This window comes from Nycticebus coucang, chromosome 1, assembly GCF_027406575.1.
Source record: "Nycticebus coucang isolate mNycCou1 chromosome 1, mNycCou1.pri, whole genome shotgun sequence".
NCBI classification, from domain to species: Eukaryota; Metazoa; Chordata; class Mammalia; order Primates; family Lorisidae; genus Nycticebus; species Nycticebus coucang.
This window is the reverse complement of record NC_069780.1, coordinates 171,448,864-171,473,787: the sequence shown is the minus strand read 5'-3', so window position 1 is coordinate 171,473,787 and position 24,924 is coordinate 171,448,864.

Sequence of the window (24,924 nt, the reverse complement as noted above, 5' to 3'; positions counted from 1 at the left end):
AAGAATCAACAAGACACACCTACACATACAATCCCTTTTGCCATCTCTACCAATTTAAATTTTGATTTCATACAAAAACGATCATAGCAGCACTCAGAATAACATTAAACAACATGGCCCAGTTATGAAGTTTGTGACTATTTCCTTTAAAATTAAATTATTCTCCTATGTCCACAGCTATGATTTAATAAATAAAAATAAATAAATTAATTAATTTAATTAAATTATTCTCCTCCCATCCTCATTCTTTTCTTCCTGTTTCCTCTGTTTTTTTGGTTTGTTTGGTTTTTTAAAGCATTTTATAATTCCATTTCCTCTCCTAATTTAAAATCTATGTATTTATATAACTGGCAGCCAAGCAGTTGCAATATTCAGTGATAACTATTCTAAGTCCATCTCCATATAATACCATACTGCTTCATGAATAGTGGAAGTAACTTGTGACAGAGTAGCCTAAATCCCTCCTCATAAGATTGCCTTCACTCGTCTCACTTATTCACATGCTATAATCAGCTATTACATGATGATTTTAAAACAGCTTTATTTAGTTTAAGAATAAGAAAAATTTTAAATATTGTTTTATCTTCATTTTTCTTCACTGCTTTTTCTTTCTCTGTATGGATTTGAATTTCTGAATTATATAATTTTCTTCCTCCATGAGAAACTTCATTCAAAATTTATCGGTCTGATGGTAATGAATTCTCTCAGTTTTTGTTTTTTGACAAAATCTACTTCACGTTTAAAGGGCATTTTTGTTGAATATATAACTCAAGATTGGAGGGTAATTTTTTTCTAACACTTTAAACATTTTGTTTAAATGTTTTCTTGCTTATATAGTTTCAGAAAACAATTATCATATGGTTCTTCTATATGCAAAGTTTTTTCCTTCCATCATGTCTTATTTCAATTTCTTTTCTTTGTCTTTGTTTCTCCACAGTAAATACAATGTGCCCAGATGAGGATAATTTCTCCTGCTTGATGTTATTGTGTATCATTAATTATGACATTTATTACTATTATTGGTAACAGATTATTATTCATATACTTCTTTTCCTGTGTTCTTTCTCACTTTTTTAGTGAATAGAGATTCCCAATTATGTGAATATGCATAGGTACACCTTTGCAAAACTACACCTTTGTAATTGTCCAATAATTGAATGTTTTATCTTTTTTGGATTTTTTAGATTTTTTTTCCTCCAAATGTTTTTTTAATGGATTTTTAGATGTTTTTTTCCCTCTATATGTTTTTTCAATGGATTTTTAGATGTTTTTTAAATTTTCCTCCAAATTTTCTATTTTTATTATTTCTAGGACAAAAGTCATCTTCAATACTAAACATTTTTAATAATTTTATAATAGCTTTCACAGTAATAACACTGTTCTTAAGTTTGACTAAATAGACTTCTAAAATCTCTAATTCTAAGAACTGTATGATGGAAATTAAACCATTACTGGAATTATTTTGAAGATTCTAATGTCACTGATTAAAACTGGTGCCAATGAACTGTTTTTGAACTTCTAACAGAGTCAACGTGTTAATTTTGGTTTCATTTTTCTTACTGCACAAGACAACTTGGAATGAAAGCAGAGCTCAGTTAACTCGGAAGCCTGGGCACTGGATCTAAACTGAAAGTCATGCTAAGAGGAAAAATAATTCATGCTTTTCAGTGGGATGTGTAAATGCAACCTTTATGGGTACACATATTAAATCATGATGTTTCATATGGTAAATGACAAAAGTACCTTATTGGGAACAAATTTCTCTTCCCATATTAATTCCTCAACAGGTTTGCTCACGTTTTAATTCTCACACATATCTAAGATGACTTCATTCTGTAATTTCTTTTATTTTTTCAATTGACACTGCTAACTAACAACCCAGTATCTTATTTGATATCTTACACCACAACTTCCACCGCTAGAAGGTGCACATTAATTATGTCTCTGATTGGGCGGTGCCTGTGGCTCAGTCGTTAAGGCGCCAGCCCCATATACCGAGGGTGGCAGGTTCAAACCTGGCCCAGGCTGAACTGCAACCAAAAAATAGCTGGGCGTTGTGGCGGGCGCCTGTAGTCCCAGCTACTTGGGAGGCTGAGGCAAGAGAATCGCTTAAGCCCAGGAGTTGGAGGTTGCTGTGAGCTGTGTGATGCCATGGCACTCTACCGAGGGCCATAAAGTGAGACTCTGTCTCTACAAAAAAAAATTATGTCTCTGATTACAATCCAAGTCCAAGGGACTTAGCTCTCCTAAGATACCTGTGTCTGAGAAAATTTAGTTGTGTCAGTTAGTGCAACATAATATGTTTTTGAAAGGTGATGTTGGTGATGTTGTATATAGAAAATGTTGAGAGATGATCCAAGTTATTGCTGATCATTGTTTAAATTAGACCACATGTTATAGTGGGAATTCTGTCCAATGCAAAGGTCTCACACAATAACGGGTGAGAGCACAGGATGAACTGATAATACAAAGTGCAAAATATAAGTCCTTCCTAGTTTATTTTAATGTAAAGAGGAATTGGTTCAATAATGATTAGGACAGGCAGTGAGGCAACAGACAAAACCTCAAATGGTTATGGATAAAGCAGGAGATATGTCTGTATCTTACTTGTGCTTATTCTTTATCCAATCAAAACACCCTTAGCTGCTTGGCATTTATTACACAAAATGGTTTATCTCATCACTTTTTTCTCTCATCTGGTGAAGCCCAGTTTATGAATAAACTTCTTAAGGCAGAACCATCAAAATGAAGTTGCTCACTCTGAGTGTTGTATGACCTGAAATGAGTAGAATGTAAATAGCCCCCCTCCCTGCTGTCCTTGTTCTAAATAGGAAAGTATGAATGTAGCCTAAGTCCACATCAAGTTCTGGATCATTTCAATTATCGTTTGCTATGTAGGAACTACTCCAAAATTCAGTGTTTAATTGCAACCATTTATTATTATTTGTCCTGGTTCTGAGCATTGACAGATTCAGCTGGACAGTTATTGCTCTGAGTTTCATATGTAGGTATAATCAGATGGTGACCAAGGCTAGAGTCACATCGGGTCCCCAGTCTAGTTGCTCATTTCCTCCCAATGTGGCTGGTTTGAACATCTCACGGCAGCCTCAGTTAAATGGCAGCCCACTGCATCCAGAGTGAGCATTCCCAGGATGAGCACCATTTGAAAGATGTTTTTCTAACTAGCCTAGAAGTCATCTTAATGATGACTTTGTTAGTTGTAAGTGAATCATAGAGCCAGCCCAAATTCAAGTTGCAGAATTGATGTAAATTCTGGGAGTTATGGTTAGTTGGGTAGCCTTCTTTGGGTCAACTTCTTCAAAAAACAGTTTTACTTTAGTTGGTTTGTCTATTTATAGTTTTAAGTAACATTAATCTGACTTCAAACTGAAATTTATTTTTTGCCATCACTGTATACTAAACCTTGCTTTTCCCTTGGTCATTTTTCTTCTCCCTTTTCTCCTTCTCCTTCTTTTCACTGTGCTGCTTTTGTCTGCCCAAATGCAACATGCTTTAGAGTGTGACCCACCCTCCTAGCCTGCAGGGATCTTTTTGAATGCTGAATTTGTTATCTAGAATATCGATTATTTTTTCCAACTCTGTTGCTGCACAAATTTAGTAGCAATCTTACCAAATTTGTACCAATTCATAGAGACAGGGCAAAGAAAAGAGTCAGGGAAAATCGCAGAACATGTGAAAATGACTTGAACTTGATCCCTGTTGATGGGTCCTTGGGTGTATTCATTTGCCCAATTTGCCATGTCGTGTATATTTCTCCTTTTACACAAGAGGGTATCATGTGAGGGCCTGTCAAGCAGCTGGCTGAAAGTCATTTTCATTTTGTCTGCAGCATTTCTCTGAGCTTATAGTCTCATAACCACATCAAAAAAGACAATTGAACTCGCTTAGTGTGACTTATTTAATGGGCTTATATTAGTTCCTCATCATCACCACTCTCCTTTATAGGTGTTCCAACACTGCTCTTTTATTAATAGACTCTGGAAAATTATTCAAAACTGGCACCAAGATCTCTGTTTTGTGGAATATTCCTTCCTTTAGGCCTCAAAATTTGTGAGTGCCTTTGAGAGTCTAATTTTTCCTATACTTCCCCACCAATTTTTAGTGGTGATGACACTGCATTATTATTACCATATCTTTTAGTGCCTCATAATTGAATTCATACAATGAAGAATATGAAAAATAGCATACTTGCTTTTTTACAATTTCCTCTTGCAGTTTAGATTTGAATCTCTTCTTACCAATAGAAAGTGCTAAATTTTCTATACTAGTGCAAAGTCTTTTCTTTAACAAGAAAAATAAATAAAACAAAATAAATAATAAGTGTTTTTCCTCTGTGTCATTATTATCATCACAGCATATTTCTCAAGGAGAGGACAGATTTTTATCTCTTCTTGCTCTAAGCATTACTAAGATCACTATTTTTTATCCTTGATTAGTTTCTTTTTTTCTTATAAATGCCAGTTCATTATCAGGGAAGTGACTGATTCTTGATAATATATCCTTTTCAGGTTTTATATAAAAATTCAACCTGAGCTTAACATAGAGTTCTTTGCAAAATCACACATCAGCTTCTTAAGATATTTGTTTATAATTTATACCTTGATTTTTTTCCACCATGCATTTAAGGTGGCTATGTTTCAAGGCCCAAAAATCCATCCTCAGTTAATCATTTGTGATTATGCTGTCAGAACTATTTTCTTCAAAATATCCACACCGTTTTAACATGTTCTCATTTAGAGGCTTTCTAAAACTTGGAAGTCTAATTTGTGTGCATCTTTTTCTTGCTTGCTGATCATTCTCTGAAGACATTGCCATGTTCTTCTGAGGTCTAAATCAATTTAATTGCACCAAGTACTTCTCTCAATCCACACGTAGAGCCTCATGGAGAGTTCTCGATTACCAGGTGACAGTAAGAAAAGACCTCAGTCTCATTTTATATATATATTTATTTCCATTAAACTAGTACATGCTGAAAATGAGCAGCTACAACATTAGAGTCTGATTTTAGTTGAGGCCTGAAAGACAGTAGGACTGTCAAATCCCCCAGTGGGCAGAACTTGAAGTAGGGTTTATTTCTCAGGGTTCGCCAGAGAAACAGAACTAAAACGATAATAGATAGACCGACAGAGAGATACAAACATACACACATAAAAAGGAAAGAAAGAAAGAGAGAGAAAGATTAGGAGGAATTGACTCATAATAATGAAGGCTGAGAAGCCCCAGTTATAAAGTCCAGACCCAGGAAAGATGCAAGCTCAGATGCAGTTCAAATGTGCAGGTCTGAGAACGAGAGGACTCAATGGTATAAATCCCACTCTAACTTTGAAGGCCTGGAACCAACAGTGCCCATGCACTAGATAAAAGAGTAAATTTGCCCTTCCTCTCCCTTTTTGCTCTACTCAGCCCTCAATGGGTTGGACCCACGTTGGTGGGAGTAACCTTCATAATTCAGTCTACTGATCCAAATGCTAATCTAATCTGGAATCACCCTAATGAACACACCTAGCAATAATTATTACCAAATACCATCAGGTCTTCCCTGAAAACAATCAAGTTGATAAACAGGGGATCCGTTTGTTTGTTTCTTGGAAGAAGAGATGGCCAGAAGAATGGGCGTGGCCATCCAAATATGGTTGGATGGTGAGGTACACAGAACAAGTCTGGGGCCAAGACATCTGGGAAAGAAGGATGAGGTTACACTCCCCAAGTGTGCCCCAGGGTGAGATAATTCTCATTTGCATGCTCCAGACGAGTAGCCACTACAATGGAAGCTGATAATAACCAACTGCCCAGGACAATCTGTTCTGTGGAAGTCAGTAAGCCTGTCTCTCTCCCCTCTTCAGTACTTCCTGAAGAGACTCATGACAAAAGTGGCCATGGTGAGAATGGCAGGCATTTGCTCTACAATAGGAACATCCCTCACCAAGGCTGACCATCTGCCAATAATAGAGTCCCAAACTGAGGTTCTAATATGCCTTTGCTCCTGGAATACAATATTAGGTATGATACGATATTTTCTTAGACTCCCTCTATTATGTAGGGACAGTGATTTACCCTCACCATGCAACTATGACTTTTCCTCACCTACTCTTGACACTTTTGTTGGTGCTACCATCTTGGTCTTTTTATTTAAACATGCAAGGTGGAATATGATGCAAGAAAAATGATTTGATGTATATATATATATATATATTTTTTTTTTTTTTTTTTTTTTTTTGAGACAGAGTCTCACTTTGTCGCTATTGGTAGAGTGCAGTGACATCCTGCCTCACGGCAACCTCCAACAATGCCTGGGTAATGATTTGATACACTTAGCAAATAAAAGATATTAAGAAGTGACAAATAAATCCTGATCAATTGACTTTATGAATGTATATTTATGTATATGTGACTATTAACTTCTCAATGATTTAAAAAGTAATCTTTATTATATGTACCACATAAGATGTACTTATATTTATTCACAGTTTTCCTGATTATTCTTCTTTACTTTTTTAATTTTTTGTATTCCATGACTTCTTCTTGTCTTCTTGTTTGTTTTAATCAATTTATAGAGTTACAGAAAAAAAAAAATCTCTTGGTTGCCTGTATGGAAGCCGCATAAAATTTACTCAGTATGTATATATATATATATATATTTTTTTTTTTTTTTTTTTAGTTTAGTCTTTGTGCCCAAGGACATTGTATATCTTTTCATGAGGTCAAGTTTGTTTATTTTTAGGAGTATTTCAAAATTTTCATTTTGGAAGTTTTGTGCTTAAATTGTTGCTTATTGCTTTAGATATTTTTTGTATTTCATTTGCTTTTGTAAATGTTGTCTTTTTCCATTATATCATCTATTTGTTATTGTGTATCAAAATTTCTCAACTTCACCATTGTTGACATTTTGGCTGAGATAAATCTTTGATGCAGGGTGGGGTTAGGTGCCATCCTGTCCTGTTCATTGTAGGATATATAACAGCAGCTTTCCTGGACATCACTCACTACATGCCAGTAGCTCCCTCAACTCTACCCTTAACCCTGTGACAATCAAAAATGTCTCTAGACATGGTCAAGTATCCTTTATAAATACTCTTATAAAGTGTCCTTTTCCACTGATTCTGTCAGACTGATTCTTATGCTTGCTGTAGTCTGTTATATAATGTTAAAAAGAAATAGGATAGGAAGAACATTACTATCCTTTTGACTTCATCCAGAATGCTTTTATCTTTTCTTCATTAAGAAAGACGCTTGTTTTTTGATATCTAAAGGTATAGATATAAATAGATGGGTGGTGTAGAAGTAACCAGTACTCATTGCCTGATTTGTCATTTAAGGCTTTTTTCTTATAAATAAATGTTTAGCCTCATCGAATTCTCTTTAAGTATATAGAAGGGATATATGTTTTTACTTTTTCTCCATTCTAACACTCTTATAAATTAAGTTGTTGACTATGTTAATATTGAATCAACTTTGTATTCCTGAAATAAAACCCACTGGGACATTTTATATTGAGACAATGTGTTTTCTGATTTTCTTGCGCCTATGTTGGAACATTGTAATTATTATACAGGTTGATCTGTAATTTACTTTTCCATACAATCTTAACCAAGTTTAAGTGTCAATGCTATATTGCTTAATAAAAATAATTTGGAAGATTTCTTCCTTATTCTATCATTAGGAACAGGTTAGATAATTTTGTAAGTATCTGATTTTCAAAGTTTGTGAAATTATATCCAAAAATTAACATATCTGAAACTTTGTTTTTTGGTAAGAGAAATAGTTCTTTGAACATGTTTTCTGTGAAAAACTGATATTTTTATAAAGTTTTTGCAAACATAATTTACATGAAATTATCTTTCTCAACTCAATATTAAATCTCTTTTCTCTTGAAGATGCAAGATTCTCCTAAGAAACTAATTTATAATTTTAAGTAAATTTTATTATATATATTTCCTTATTTTTAAATTCTTTTAATTTAATTTGATGTCATTTTTCTATTTTTTGTGTTAAATCATTTTTAATAATGTTAAGATTTCATGAATTAAAAATTTCTGCTGAATACTGTGTTGTCTATAATCCTTTATTTTTAATGTATTCTTGTTAAAATTATTGTCATTTTTTTTTTGTGAAAGAGTCTCACTCGTTGCCCAAGTTAGAGTGCTATGGCATCAGCCTAGCCATAGCAACATAAAACTCCTGGGTTCAAGCCATCTTCTTGCCTCAGCACACCAAGTAACTAGGATTATATGCACCCACCAGACGCCCAGATAATTTTTCTATTTTTAGCAGAGACAGGTTCTTGATCTTGCCTCCTACCTTGGCCTCCCAAAGTGCTAAAATTACAGGCATGAGCCATCATCCCCAGCCAAAATTAATTATTTATATTTATTACAGTTATACGATAAAAAATTCACATTGATTTCTAGATAGAAATGTATTTTTCTTTCTTTGTTTTATAATTTATTTCTAATTTATTTTCCCCGTTTTGGAGTATATTGTGCATAATGTTAAATATTGTTGATTTGTAACCTTCAGAATTACACAGTCTTCATTAATAATGTCTGAATTCTACTTTTCACATGGAAAGTGAAAACTCTCCCTTTTCTGTTTGCATTTGATAATTTTTTAATGCCTTAACCTTGCAAATCACTTTGGTTTCTAAATTATTCCTGGTTTATAGCATAGCCTTTGTTTTGTTGCTAATCTAATCGTTTCTTAAATTAGCTGACTTGCTACTTTTATAACCACCAAAAATATGCTCATTAGCATGCCCTTAGCCTCCTGGCTTTCCCATCTTAGAATTCAAATATTTGGTTTGAAATTTTAATGAATTCTTTTATTACTAATTACTATATATTATCAATAGGATAATATTAAATTCCTCCTTTTTTAATTGGATCTCCCTCTCCCTCCATTAAAAACAAATTGCAATGCTTACTTTTACTTAGCATATGAGTTTTATAGATTACTTTTCTATGTTCATTTCAATCTTTTGTTTTAATTTTACAGTTAGAGTGTGTATGTGCATTTATACAAGAATAAAGGGTTTTCCACCACAATCCTTTTTTGTATAATTTTCAGAGTCGTCCCTTTATTAGAATGAAGTACCTTCTATAGTAAATTTTACCTGGCTAGCTCATGAGAACAATATTTCTCAAAATATTGTTTCTTTTTGATTTTTTATAGATGGGTGGAGAAAAATCTTCAGATCATGCTTTCATTCCTTGAGGTTTTTTTTTTTTAATGTTGCTGTAAGGTTATGCTTTTTTTAATGAAGTATATTACAAAAATTTATACTATTTTTTAACTTAAAAAATGTTTGATGTTTTTGCATGATCCCCAAATAATTTCTTTTCTTTCTTTCTTTTTTTGACAGAGTCTCAGTTCGTCACCCTCAGTAACAGACTCAAACTCTTGGGCTCCAGTCATTCTTTTGCCTCAGCCTACCCAGTAGCTGGGACTACTGGCATCTTCCACAATGCCCAGCTATTTTTAGAGGTCTGGAAGATCTGAGCTCAAGCAATCTACCTGTCTCAGCCTCCCAGAGTGCTAGGATTAAGGGTGTTAAACCACCTCACTTAGCCTGAGAACTTTTTCTGTAGGGCAGGGCATGGTGACTCATGCTTGTAATCCTAGCACTCTGAGAGGCTGAAGCAGGTGGACTGCCTAAGCTCACAGGTTTGAGACCAGCCTGAGCAAGAGTAGACCCAGTCTCTAAAATTAGCAGGGCATTGTGACTGGCACCTTAACAAACAGTCCCAGCTACTCTGGAGGCTGAAATAAGGGAATCGCTTGACCACCACTGTTTGAGGTTACTGTGAACCACGACACTCTACCAAGGGTGACAAACTGAGAGATTCTGTCTCAAAAAAAAAAGAAGAAGAAGAAGAAGAAGTTTATTTGTATATAACAAAGTTATGTATCAAAGTTGATCTTTCTAGGTGAAATTTCTAGTTAAAAACTAGTTTCTTTCAAAATGTGTTGATATATTTTCTTGCACTTCTAAATAGTTGTGAATTTATTTAATGTTAAATATTAATTCTATTCTTTTTACGTTATAATTGTTTCTATTTTTCAGAAGATCCAATTATATTTATGCTGGATCCTTTTCACCACTCTTCTACTCTATTATTTTATGGCTATTTTCCAAATATTTCTTTTCCTTTTTATCTTTGTTAAATCTTATATTCAGTACTTTGTTCCTTATTAAAGTATTAGCAGATGTGTTCAAGCCTTGAAATTTGTTCTTCATTTCTGAAATTTTTAAAAAATGATCACTCAGTATCTTTTCTATGTGCCTTGCCTTGTGTTTTCCTGTCTCTTCATTTACTTTTATATCCGCATTTGCTGGTCTCACTACTACAGTTTGCTCTATGGGTTGTTACTCTGTGTATGTGTGTGTATATTCTGCTAAATAATTCTGATTTTTATTTTGATGTTTAATTAAGCCTTTATGGTTAATGAACTTTCTGGTGTTTAAATTCATTTAAAATTTTTGTTAGACGGGCAATAGCAGGGATGTTTATAAAAGATGTGGTAGAAAATTTTAATTTCTCAGTTGAAGGGCAGACCCTTGTGGTTACTACAGCAAAGCATTATTTCCTCATTATAAGTTGCCTTTCTTTTTGCCTCTCATTTTTGGCTTTTCTTCTATTTTGTTTTATTATGGTCCTTCAGAAGTCCTTTCTTTATCCTGTCACTAAACCTATAAGAAACATTTCTCTTATCTAACATGCATTATTCATGAACTAGGATTGCAGTCCCTATTCTCACAGGCCTTCCAGACTTTTCCTTTCTTATCACCATTAGTCAGTGCTTTGATTCATTAGGCCTTAGATCTGCTTCTACTCATGGAAGACTTTTCCTCTTCTAGGAATGAACCCTCATCAATATCTCGGTTCCTAATGTACTATGTTCTCTTCCCTGCCATTGTCTAAAATGCATGAGAGCATGATATGGGCTTTCTACACAACAGTGTAAGGTTCAGAAGTATTGGATACATTTTCCCCCACTTATATGTAAATAAAAATTACATAATTTATGATGAATTTTAATAAAAATTTCTATTTTCTATTGACAGAATTATGGGTAATTTTATTATCTCTTCATTTGATCTTTGTGAGTTTTAGGAAGATTTTTTGATAAATTACAGTTTAGGCCAATGCTACTGTACTGAGAAATCTAAGACAGATGTTTCTTTTTCAAAGTAGATAGATAATAGTGTTGAGTAAATTAAATATGTAAGTGTAATTAAACTGTACCAAAGTCATAGAAAGGCAAGAAACTAAACATAGATAAACATAGATATGGTATCAGAAATGGATTAAAAATCAAGACAAAGTTATTAACAAACCAATATTAAGTTTAGATCACAGTTTGACTATCAGACAAATATGAATTCAGAGGTGTGCATTTAAAGTGATTTAAAAGAGATTTAAAACTGCAAACGGGATAGCTCTACAAATTTTTCCTCACCAAATTAAAAAAAAAGCATCAAAATTTAAAAAGCAAAAAAGGAAAGAAGTCTAAATTTAACTATTATGAGCTCAAACAAAGAAACATCAATCTCAAATAATGTATTATTCTCATAAACAGATAGATCACTCTTTAAATGCTGATGACATTGATTAAATAGTTTTAAGTGATGTAAAATATTTATGAAAATGGACTGGAAGCCAACCTTCATAAATCTCTTCATGGAAATATTTTAGAATTATCAGTTCCTGTGATTATGCTGATTTGGCAAAACTACTAGAATCTTCCTGAATACCAGTCTGAGGGAAATCAGAGACGGGAGCATGAAGTGAGGAAAAACCCTTGAGGAAAATGTTCATCTTTAGAACAGGTCTGTCTTGGTGCTAGTGACTTTATCTCGTGACAAGAGGTAGACAGGCACTATTTTAATAAGTTAAAATAGTTTCTGTGATAGCTCTTTCATATATATCCCCACATTATCTTGGAATTGTCAATACCTAATCCAATACCTGTCACAAATCAGACCCATGAGGTAGGTGTCCTCAGGAATAAAATAAAAACAGGGTAAATTAGTTGCTTATAAAAATAGGTGTGTGGTAACTGACCAGCTACTGGAATTTGTTTTCTAAACACTACTTTTTTTCAACACTATGGGCTGGTAAAAAAAAAAAAAAAAAAAAAAAAACACCCAGAAAGAGCCAGAAAGAGTCCCTCTGACTCAAGTCTGCTTCTCCATGAAGATGGAGGTTAAAACCTTGAAGTGACAAACTGTTTTCTTTTTAATTTTTTTTAAATTTTTTTATTGTCTTTTGTACATAGATCATAAATGCATTTATGCCATTTTCGATGTGTTAATTATTTGTACAAATTGGAGTGCTTACATCATACTAATCAACATAGCTTTCACCTCATTTACCCCATTATAGCATTAGGACATTTGTGATCTACACATGATAGATCCAACTTGCTATTTTCTTAGGACAGATTGTCATATACTCACATTCACTTTAGGACTCACTCCTGCTTAGCTTTAGTTCATTAGGATGACTCAGAGATCTACCTTTGGGACCTTCTATAATGCACATTACTGAACACTGCCCCAGATATCCTGAATAGAAACACGTAGTATAAACTCAGGGCTACAAAATCTGAATCTGAGGGGCTCACTATTTCAAAAGAAAAAGAAAAATGATGCATATGCCATCAGAAGTAGATGTATTAGAATAGACAAAGTATGAAAAATAACTCAATTAATATACTAAAACTAGAAGATTAAATTACCAAAATGCAAGAATAAAGAAAATCAGACAAAAAAGACTTAGTTCCTAAGAATAGACTTCAAAGAAAGAAAGAAAATAATGGATGATATCCAAAGACAAGCTATTTTATTCTTGGGTGATGTTTGTAACTCAGCCACAGGTATTCTTGGAAGATGTTGACTCAGCAGATAGCTGAAAAAAATAACTTCACGCAAACCTTAGGCTATTAGCGTTCAAGGAAAGAAAGTTGCAAAACAGCAAGATTATAACACAGATTGTAAATTTTTAGGAATTTCTAAATGTTTTGAGTAATCCCTCCCTAGTTTTCTACCAATTTGCCCTCCTGGAACATAATAGTTAATACAAAAACACAAGGTCTAAATAGTACTTTCAATGTGAAGGCAAAAAGTTGGAGAACTATATGTATTTTATTGACCACCTCCCTCCAAGTTCCTTCAATAAATCAGCTTTATCTGTACACCTAGCATAGATTGTAATGCTTGAGTTTTTAGCCTAGTGGGTTAGCAATTAGAGTTATAAAACGAACCCTACTGAGGAATTAATATGTCCACTGCAAAAGAAGTTTGGGAAATCACCTAAAGGAAAAAGAAAAGATAAATATATAGTAAGCATAACAGAAAGGAGAGAAGAGTAGAAATACTAAGCATTGGACAATAATAATCCCAGAAATACAGAAAAATACAAATTGAAAAAATAATAGAGATCAATTTCTCAGATCCACCAAGTAAGACTAAGAGTGCCCACAGAAATAAAGGGGAGCAATGAGAATAAATCTACCCACAATTTATATTAACTATGAGTATATCAAGACAGAGAAAAATTCTAAAAGCTTTCAGAGAAAAAGAACAGATTATATATAGAATGATGATGTATTTTTACACGGTAATATTGAGTACAAGAAAATAAACAGTATTTTGGTGGTGCCGGTAGCTCAGCGGGTAGGGTGTTGGGCACATACACCGAGGCTGGTGGGTTCCAACCCGGCCTGGGCCTGCTAAACAACAATGACAACTGCAACAAAAAATAGCCGGGCATTGTGGCGGGCACCTGTAGGCCCAGCTACTTGGGAGGCTGAGGCAAGAGAATCGCTTGAGCCCAAGAGTTGGAAGTTGCTGTGAGCTGTGACGCCATGGCACTCTATCCAGGGTGACAGCTTGAGACTCTGTCTCTAAAATGAACACATAAATAAATAAATAAACAGTATTTTAACAGTATGTGAAAAGACTTTTCGAACTAGAATTTTATAACAAGACAAAATATTATTTAAATATGAGATCATAATGAAAAGTTTCTCAGCAGCAGGGGAATACAAGGCATAGAAGATTTTGCATGCATACAGAGAGTCTCAAATGAACTACTCAAAATGTAATCAGTAAAAATGCACTGTAAAATGCTCACATGCTTTAGGAATTTTGATTTGACTTTAAAAATAATAATTGTCATAATAAAAGCTAAATGTATAATAAAAATAAAATATATCTATAATAACCAAGAGCTAAAATTTCAGACACTCATCCAAATAGTGTCCAAGGAAAAAAAAAAGCATAGACATGGCCATGACTATTAAAAAAGTAGAAGAAATATTATACATAACACCCACATCTTCTAAATAAGAACAGACAAGGCCCAGGTATTTTTTTTTAAGTACATTCAAACAAACTTTCAAGAGATTACCTCAGTTTTTCAGACAGTCTTCCAGAAAATAAAAGAGAAAATGACAAAAAAAATTATCAGATAAAGCTAGCCTAATAATAGTAAACCTAATAATAACACCAGAAACACATGTCTGCCTACGAGGTTGCCCATTACTAGATAGACCACTAAGGACAGCCCTAGCATGCAGGGAGATCTCATAAAATTAGCTATAATCTGTACCGCCAATGGTAGAAAGTATAGACCAGGCATTGCTGTACTCCTGAGGGGTGCTGTGGCTTTGAAAAAATGCAATCTGTGAAAGAGCTAATAGTTGTATGCTTGTATGATAATGAAATGGAGCATGACCTCCAAGCCACATTATGTATAGAAGTATCAGACAAATTAATACTTGTCCCTTTTCCTACAGCTCCAACCCTCTTCTAAAGACCTCATTGATCCTAGGAAGAAATGAAAGGAAAAGCCAAATTGAAGAAATACAAGCATATTCATCTTCCCAGGAGGAATTTTTGAGGTAAAGTCAGAACTGAAATGGGGAGAAAAACGTATATAGAATTGGTTATAAAATATACATTTTTAATTGAATTGGTTTTTAATGACTAAATGTTAGAAAAATTAGATTACTCTTAATGATGAAATTAACTGAACTATTAATAAAACTGTTCAAAATTTTAAGTGGCGAAGGCAAGAAGTCCCAACATCACATATTTGAATATGTGATGGTAGAAACATTGTCTTCACTAGGTATACCTATTATGGTAGAGAGAAGCTATGGATCATCATTAATAATTCAGGATAAGCTTTTCCCTTTATTTTTGTCAAAAAGTTCCTAATAAATAAAAAACCAAATATCTTCATTTTTGTTTTTTATTAACATTCAACTTAATAAATGTATTTGTAGTTTTATATTTATTTAATTCCAGAGGTGATCAAATGAAATTAGCAAATAAATTAATGAAAATTCATTGCATACAAATATATTTTATTTTTAGGAAATATTTTTCTGAAAAAAATTATAGAAGCTTTTATTCAAATGGATTTAATAGTGAAAAATATTCAGTATCACTTAGACTGCTTTAATCTTTTATGTAAATTTGTGATGGGGATGAATGAAAACATAAGTGTTAATTAGGTGAGTGTTAAGTTGGTAAAATGTTTCCTATCATTAAAGCCAGTTTTCTAAAGACTAAAGAAATAGACATCTGATGCATTAATTTAATTTATCTTAATGATACTAATTGCCACATAAGCAATTCTACTAATGGGATCAGTATCTGTCTTACAAAGACAGGTTACAAAATTGAATTGCATGCCACAGTGTGACATAGAATTTATCTAATTAACCTCAGATTATTGAGCATTTATTATGTACAAGGCCAAATTTAAAATAAATAAGAGAAAATAATATTCTTATAAGGGAGTTATAGAGAAATAAATTGTTAAAACAATTGCGGTAAGCAAAAATGTTTTAAGATTACAAAGCAAATAGAAATTTCTGTGTAGTGGAGGGTCAAAGAAAGTTCAGATGACAGCGGAAGGCATTTAGAATGAAGACAGGACCAAGGGTACCATATTATTAGGGCACACTTTGGTATAGAATTATAAAATTTTAATTTTAAACTATGTTAATGTCTTTAGTTTTTTTAAACTTAAAATTGATGACATTAATTTTATTCTTTTTTACTTTTGAACTAATTCTAGGCTTTATTTTGCAAGAAGAAAAACATATAAATATCATTTACTCTCTAGGGGTTGTCTTCCCAAAGGGAGTTTTCCCATGCTAGGATGAAAGCCGGATTTGAAAGGAATAAAAAGATCTGCGTGATAAGGTAGTAATAGTTTAGGTATAGGGACTGAGGGAAGCAAAACAAGGCAGAGATATATCTGGTTGAGAACATACCTTTAGGGAGCATGGCCAAAGATAAAGTAAGAGAGGAAATTCAGATTTACATTTTGGAAAGCCTCCCATAATAAAGTTTTAAGTTTTTCTGATTAAAAACTTTATTTTGAATAAAACAGTATGGTTATGAAAACTTTATTTTAAGAAGATTAACCTGGAATTGGAAGAGAGAATGCATCTGACAGGGAGGAAAATAATATTTATTTAATTTTGTTGTGCCAACTTTACTGTTCAGTGTTTTTCCATATGTTTGCTCTTCCAGGCAGTAAGTGTTCATAGCTTGGCTATGCACCAGCTCTGGCTAGGAACTAGTCATGGAGTGAGAAACAGGCAAGTTCCTCACCTTATCCAGCTTCGGGGCCAGTCAGAAGACACAGTGGAAATAAGTAAATAGCAAAATAGTTTTGATTGTGGTAACAGCTCTGGAAAAAAAATAAACTGGTCATGTGACAGCATGGTGGTCATTTGGAGTTAAGATTCATTGTAGAATGTCTAGGAGGGTCTCCTTGCAACTTCGAACTAGACATTAGGGAAGGAAGATGTGGTGGAAAATTTGAGAAAAATATCTGAGCACAGGGAATTATGTGGACCTCATGAGGGACAAGGAAGCAAATGAGGAGGGAATAGTGTGATAGTTCTCACCCCCCCAGGTATTTTACAGATAAGAAAACACACTCAATTCAAATTATTGTGCGAGTCCAAAAAGTTAGTACACTTTGCTAAGTCCAAATCTCGTTACTTTTGATAATGAAACATATATTAATAAATAAAGATAGTATTCAGGTATACATAATTTATTGTACAGTAATGTTGAACAGACATCAATATAATTACTGTGAACATAGTATTATGTAGCATTTGTTTTATCTAATTTGCATTTCTTCTCTAAGAGTTGGAGAACTCTTAGCTATTTATAGCATGGCTCTGCTCTGGAAGAATCTGTACTTTCAATAGTAGTGTATGCTATGAAATATGCCACGCCTGTAAAACAGTCTGTATAAGTTTGTGTGAGTGAGCATGTGTTAAACGATACATATGGGTGGTTTCACAGACAATGGTTGACTCATCCAGGCATTCGCTCCTGATTTTAAGAGAGGACATTAAAATCAGGTTTATAGAATCCTGGGCTTAAACTTCATTTTAGTGTCTCCTCTTAAACTCAGCTGTGAATGCCTGGATGATTCTACACATTCCCATCAACACATGAATTGATTAATAAACTGTATGTATATTAATTATATATATACATACACCATGGAATAATACACAGTCATCAGAAAACATGGAGACTTTATATCTTTTGTATTTACCTGCATGGAGTTGAAACATACTCTTCTTAGTAAAGTATCACGAGAAAGGAAAAACAAGTATCCCATGTACTCAATACTAATCTGAAACCTATAGATTAACAACTATATGCCCACATGAGAGAAAAACACAATTAAATTCAAATAGGGGTAGGAGTAGGGGTAGAAGGGAAAGGAGAAAGGGAAAGAGGAGGGAAGTTTGGTAAGGTCTCACCTAAAGTGCAGGTGTAAGGGTATGAAGCACACCCCTATACGCTGGTATGAAGAGTTCAACTACAACTTGAACTTTACCTTAAAAAGGCAAACAATGTGACCGAATCATCGAAACCGTCATATTAATCTGAAATTTTTTAAAAAACCAAGTTTATAATTATTTTCTTGTGTTTACAACTAGTCTATAGGTTCATAAAAGACAGAGGAAGCTCGTTGTTCATCTTTATAACTCCCTCCTTTTAAAGCAGGTTTAATGCTTAATTTTCACTTAATAAGTATCTGTGAACTATAAGGTACAAGTTGATATAGCTCTATATTAGATTTTTTTATACATATTTTAGGTTTTCATTCAAATCTATTCTCTTCTGTTCAGCTGTCTGTGTAAAAATAACTTCCTGGTGCAATACAGCAAGAGAGTATTTGTGAAATTTGGTATGAAGTTCCCCTTGCTTTAGAAGCAAAGCTAAAATCTTTTTATATACTGTAAGTTTTAAGGTTTCATAACTGTTATAGCTGCTATTCCTCTCTTTGTCATTTTAAGCCTAAAATAATGTTTTCCCGTTCTTTGTATAAAGATCACAATAAAATATACTGAGGTTTTTATGTGTGGTTTAAGAAGTCAATGTATGCAAAGGATCATACTGCAACGTGAGCTAGTAACATACTTGTAGAAAATAACCTAATTTAAGAAACAATAGGTAGATATTTGGGGTTCAGCTCCTTAGATTTCATCCGATCTTTGTACAAATCATTGAAATATTAGACTCTTTTTAATTTTTCCCTTTATTTTGTCTTCAAATTTTTCATCATTAACTGTGATCTATTATGACTACAGTACTTTGCAGTATATATAATTTTTGCATATGTTCTCTTATACATATATGCTAATTTCTTTATCAAGCTTTCTACAAATATAAGAAAAGCAGCTGGAGACCTTCTATATAACTCAGGTCAGATCATGGTTCTATTTTAATGTTTGTATTCACTGATAAAAAACATCACCCATACCATGGGCGAGATAAGATGGCTGACAGCACTAAGCTGCCTTCACAAAAGAATGCTGATGGCTGCATGTTTGGCAACCTGGGGCAGGTATCATGATTAAAAAGAAAGAAAAAAAGCACTCTTAGGTTTCCACTGGCAATTTAAAAAATACACTTCGGAATACATTTATTGGTATATCAGCATAGCACTTCAGAATACCTCTTAAGAACTATCGGCATTTCTTTGTGTTCAGAATTCATCTGGGAGTTAAATCCTCATGGTTAATAGCTGAAAGCTACTCATGATTAAAACGTTAGTAATGCAGAGAGAGTCCTTGTGTTACATAAATAAATCCATCAATTCAGAAAATTATCTCAAAATCCATGGATATCTGTATATGGACTTTGGCAGCAAGGCAGTGCATAAATATTCAACACATTATGTTAGATATTTATGTTTATAAATATACATTTCATATTTAATGAAATGAGTAGGACTATCCAGGGCTTTATTAACATCTTCATTCCATCTAATAAAAAGTAAAACACAAATGAGCTAGAATAATTAACTGGCTTATATCATGTTTTAGAGTAAAACTAGAAAATGATGCATACGTTTAGAATCAAATGCAACATATTAAAGAAGCTGAACATTTGCTGTATGAAACAAAGTTCCAGAGAGACAAGATGGAATTCACGCAAACGATCTATTGGCTAAAGCATAATGATCTTGTCAAGGAGATGATTAGAAGGGAGGCAGCAGCCATCTTGTACCTCAGACACCTGAGGTTGATCTACCAATTCACCTCACTGGCACAGCGCAGCAGCAGGGCCTGCAATTTTCTCTCCCTTCCCACTAGATATTATTTTCTCCGAATCCTGGGGTAGAAGTACATACGTTCAGTTCCATGAGGAAAAGACAGCCAGACCGACAGGGATCACAGTTTTTCTTCCTGGGTCTTCCCTCACACAGTTTGGATTGCTGCTCATGAGGGTGTTCCAGCTGGTGCTCATGAGGCTCCTGCTTGACTGAGATCCTCTTCCTGACTGACGGGTTGAGGTCTGTGTGCTGTAGCCTTACACGTGGAGACAGCCTTGCAGAGCCTGCTTAGCCAGTTGCCACAATTGCTTTATCTAACTTCTTATAATAAATCTATCTATCTGTCTATCATATATCAATCTCTTCTTAATTCTGCTTCTCTGATTGAACCATGACTATCACATGTCAATAACTTTGGAGAAAAAAAAAGTCCTATACATATTTAAGTATTTACCTCTTCAGTTGAGATACCATCAAAGTCATAAATGTAAAAGTTCCCTAAGGTTTGTAGTTCCCTGATATTACCTCTTACATAATTCTGGTAATCTTGTCAGCACTAAGAAATTAGCATTATTTTAGCAGTACTAGATCACAGACTTTATTCAGGTGTTACCAGTTTTTCCCTTAATGTCTTTGTTGTGTTTCAGAAGCCAGTCCAGACCACCACATCACATTTAAGGCTCATGTTTCATCTGCAATGGTTTATTGTCTTTTGGAATATTTATTTTCTTTCTTCCTGGCCCTATGGCCTTAAGAGGCATAGAGGTTCAATAAAGATAAATTTGAAGACTTCCTTATCATGTATTTCTTTAATGAAAACTCTCAATTTGGGTTCTACTGACATTCATTTTCATGATTAGATTGGGACTGTGTTGTCAAAAAAGACAACATAGATAGGAAATTCCCGTATGATTGTATCATATCCATTGAATCATACACACATTATTTGTCATGGGGTGAAGGTACTGTGTACAAGGGGTCTCCACTACAAAGTTACTAGTTGCCCTTTCTTGAAACTTTAAAAGTTGTTCCTAATATGTCAGGGCTTTATTTTTTATTTCTCCTCATGGTTGAGCAGTTATATGCTTTTCAGAATTAGATACAATTCTTCACCAAATAGATTAAAAATATATGATAGTTTCAAATAAAAGTAAATTAAAAATATGAACATAGAAATTTCCATGAAATAATTTATATATGACTAATAATAAAAAGAGAAAGGGAGCAAGAAAAGTTGGTAAAGGGAGGGAAAGAGGAAGAGGAAAAAAGGTTAAGGCAGGTAGAAAGGAAAGAAGGAAGGAAGGAAGGAAGGAAGGAAGGAAGGAAGGAAGGAAGGAAGGAAGAAAAGATCAATAATAAACGCCTATTGCAGTTTACCATAACATGCCCAATGATAAACTTGTATTGATATTTATTCAGACAATCAGACAACCATTTTAAAGACATCAGTTATAGCCCATTTATTGATGGATATCTAGGTAGTAAAAAAAATATGGTATGTATGTCCCCTGAAGAAATTTATCTACTAAGAAATTAACTATAAATATCATCAAAACTATGCTGGAAACAATGAACAGCAGAAATGACCCTAATTTTCCTCCTCTCCTGTGCACCCACACCAATTAGCATATACAGACACTATACTGTGCACATGCCCCACAGTGGATTATGTGATAACACCAGGTGTCCCTGAAGTGGTAAGTTCAGAATTTGTGTCACTGATACTATGGTACAGTTCATGTTATGAACTAAGCAAACAACCACAGCTTCCAGATGCAAATATTTCCTGCTAATATCTTACACCAGAGCCCCTCCGCACACAGTATTTTTCCCCTGGGTTTCCACACTCCTGGAGGAAAGTCTGCAACGGAGGACTACACACAGCCAAGATAACCACTCCTTAAAGAGACCCAAAAGAATCTCTTGGTTTTCCATGTGGGCTGGTGAGGGGGTCAGCATTGGCCAGGATTTATGACGTGTGATATAAACTGTTACAGGTGGTATTTTCTTTTTTAGAGCACTCCCCTAGGAACGATTTGCCTGCAAATCTTCATCATAGTATCTATCTCTTAGGAAATCTGAACTATAAAATTGAGACTTTACATATCTGTTTCTTTTAGAATAAGAATCTGTCAGAGAATTTGTCACACTGGGAGTGGTCATGACTATGTAACTTCTTACACAACCCATACAGACACAGGTGATTAACTGTATATTTTAACCAGGTTCTCACTGAGAAGAGCGCCTTGATTCTGTCTTCTTGTTTAATTAATATGTTTATATGGCATAAATTAAAAAGAAAGGTAAAAGTCATTACTTTAGCTTTCTTCATTGAGTTTTGGGTAGGAATAAATATAGGGAGTAAAGTGTCAATAATATAGGAAGACTTTATTCAAAGAAAATATTTCACTTTTGTTCTCTTCATTATTGTTTTTCAGAAATTTCTTCCTCTACTACCTCCAATACATGAAACAAAAAGACTTGGCTTCCAGTTAAAAAAAAAAAAAAAAAAAGACTCAGTTCTTTCAAGCTGCTATTGTCCTAGGGGTGTAAAAAAAAAGACTTAATTAAAAAAATAAAAAAACTTGTTTTTAAACAATTTAATTATTTTAAACTTTTCTTGACCTACTATATATGGATTTCAAAATCAATTCTTTTAAAGAATGCTCTTTAAAAATAAAGAAAACATTTTCAGATTACCTCTTTTAACTCATTTATGTTGAATTATTATTTAAAAACATCACTTCTACAGTTCTGCTTGAGGCCTATAAAATTCCAGTTTTGTATTAGAATGGTCATCTGTCCATCTGCCTTTTTAGTACCATTTTACTTGCACTAACATTAGCTTTATTTATTTGTTTATTTATTTATTGCAGTAATGGTTTTCTTATACTTCATGCCATGTGTTCTCTCTGATTCTTTTGATGTGAGAGAAATAAAGACTCCGTGCAGGGGGATCACTGCAGTTTTATAATGCAGACTCCAGCAAAACAGAAACTGGAGTTAAGAAAGTTAGGCGCACGTATCCACGGAGTCGCTTGAGGCCTGTACATTATGACTGCTTGTACAGCCAGTATCATTTAAGTACTCTTTAGTTTCCCAGGATAAAGCGCAAGCCCATACCATGCTGCCAACTCCAACCTGCTGTGGCCCTCAGCTTCTGTCTTTCCTATTTGTTTCCTACCCAGCCACATGGAATTTAACAGCTCGGTAAAGTATCTTTTTAAGTAGATTTCAGGAAGAGACATGAAACAAAGTTAGTAAGGGCTTATGTCTGGTCTGCTGAAGTGCCACCTCCCCTTTGGGAAGAGAAAATTAAGTCATGAAGTTACTGTATTCTCAGGGGATAGCACTCTTTTATTATCTGTTATAATGGATGAAAGAATTTTTTTGAGCTTGAATATTTAAGATAAAAGATTCCATATTTATTTCAAATTTCAGAATGTTTATATGTTTTGTTTTCTGGTTGCTACTTCCATTTGAGAGAAAAGCATCTGCATGTCTACAGGATAAAAAACATCCTTCAAATATTTTTTTAATTTAAAAGTAAGATTTGAAATTTAATATATGTTTTTTTTTTAGTTATGGATCTTGATACTCAAATTAAGAATTAAAAGATAACTAGAATAGCAACCGATCAAAACAAAATTTAAACGACCAGTAAACCTGCCTCATTTTACCAAGTTTAATCTCGTTACCTGCTGCTCCTAAAGATCAATAAAACATGTAAGCTGGGAGTACATTTATCATTCGGCATTAGGTAGCTATTAATACAAATATTAAGACATCTGCTTTAGTTTAGAGTATGAGTTACTATATAAAATTTGGACCAATATCAAGCACTGAAACTGAAGCAACAATAAAAAATATCTGCACCTCCCCCCCAAAAAAAGCTATAGACTGGATGGCTTCACAACAGAATTCAAATCAAATCTTTGAAGAACTTATACCTATCCTGTAGAACCTATTCCTCAACACATTCTATGATGCAAATATCACTCTGATACCAAAACCAGGAAAGGACCCAACTAAAAAGGAAAACTATAGACCAATTCTGCTAATTAATATCAATGCAAAAATAATCAATAAAATCTTACCCAGATTATAGCTACATATTTAAAAAAAATTATGCATCATGATCAACAAGGTTTTATCCCAGGGATGCTAGGTTGGTTTAACATATACAAATTCATAAATGTAATTCACCATATAAATAGAAGTAAAAACAAAAACCATATGATGTAGAGTAATGGACACAATGCTTGCAAGGACAGTTACTGATTCTTATCACATTAAAAGGAAACGCTGAGAACAGAACAATCACCTGGCAAGCCTAGAGATGTTTTGTGACTTAGGGGCAAACTCCCAAGTAACTCAGTGTTCTGGAATGAGATAAGATTAGTCACTCGTTAGTAAACAGATGTTAAACATTGATGCTTGGTACTTCTTCATGGGGATTTTGGGGAAAGAATACATGAAGAAAGAGCACTGTGGCAATCCTTACACATGCAACCTTTGTATGTAATTAACTCTCCACACCTGTTGTGTATAACCTTAATAAATAGCCATTGTGGAGGGGACTCAGAGCTACCCTCCACTTAAGGTTAGCCCACCTCTTGCAAGCTTGTACTTTAATCTGTGTCTTGTCTGGTTCCTTCATGCGGTGACCGCATCCAGGGCCATAGGGGTCATACCAACATGATCCTCTCGATAGATGCTGAAAAAGCATTCAACAAAATTCAGTATCCTTTTCTAACAAGAACACTTAAGAGAACAGGCATAGGTGGCACATTTTTTAAACTTATTGAAGCAATCTATAATAAACCCAAGCTAATATCATACCTGAAAGCTTTTCTACTTAGAATTGGAGCCAGGATATCCACTATCATCATTGCTATTCAACATAGTTTGGGAAGTTCTAGCCAATGCAATCAGGCAAGAGAAGAATATAAAGGGCAACCAAATGGGCTCAAAGGAAGTCAAACTCTTACTCTTTTCTGTTATATGATCTTATACTGAGAAAAACCCAGAGACTAAACCATAAAACTCTTGGAAGTGATCAAGAAATACAGTAACATGTCAGGGTATAAAATCAATGTTCACGAAGTAGCCTCACAGTAGCTTCAAATAAAATAAAATACTTATAAATATAACTAACAAAAGAAGTGAAGGATCTTTACAAAGATAATTATGAAACTCTAAGAAAATAAATTGCAGAAGAATTTAACGAATAGAAGAACATACCATGCTCCTGGGTGGGATGAATCAATATTGTTAAAATGTCTATTTT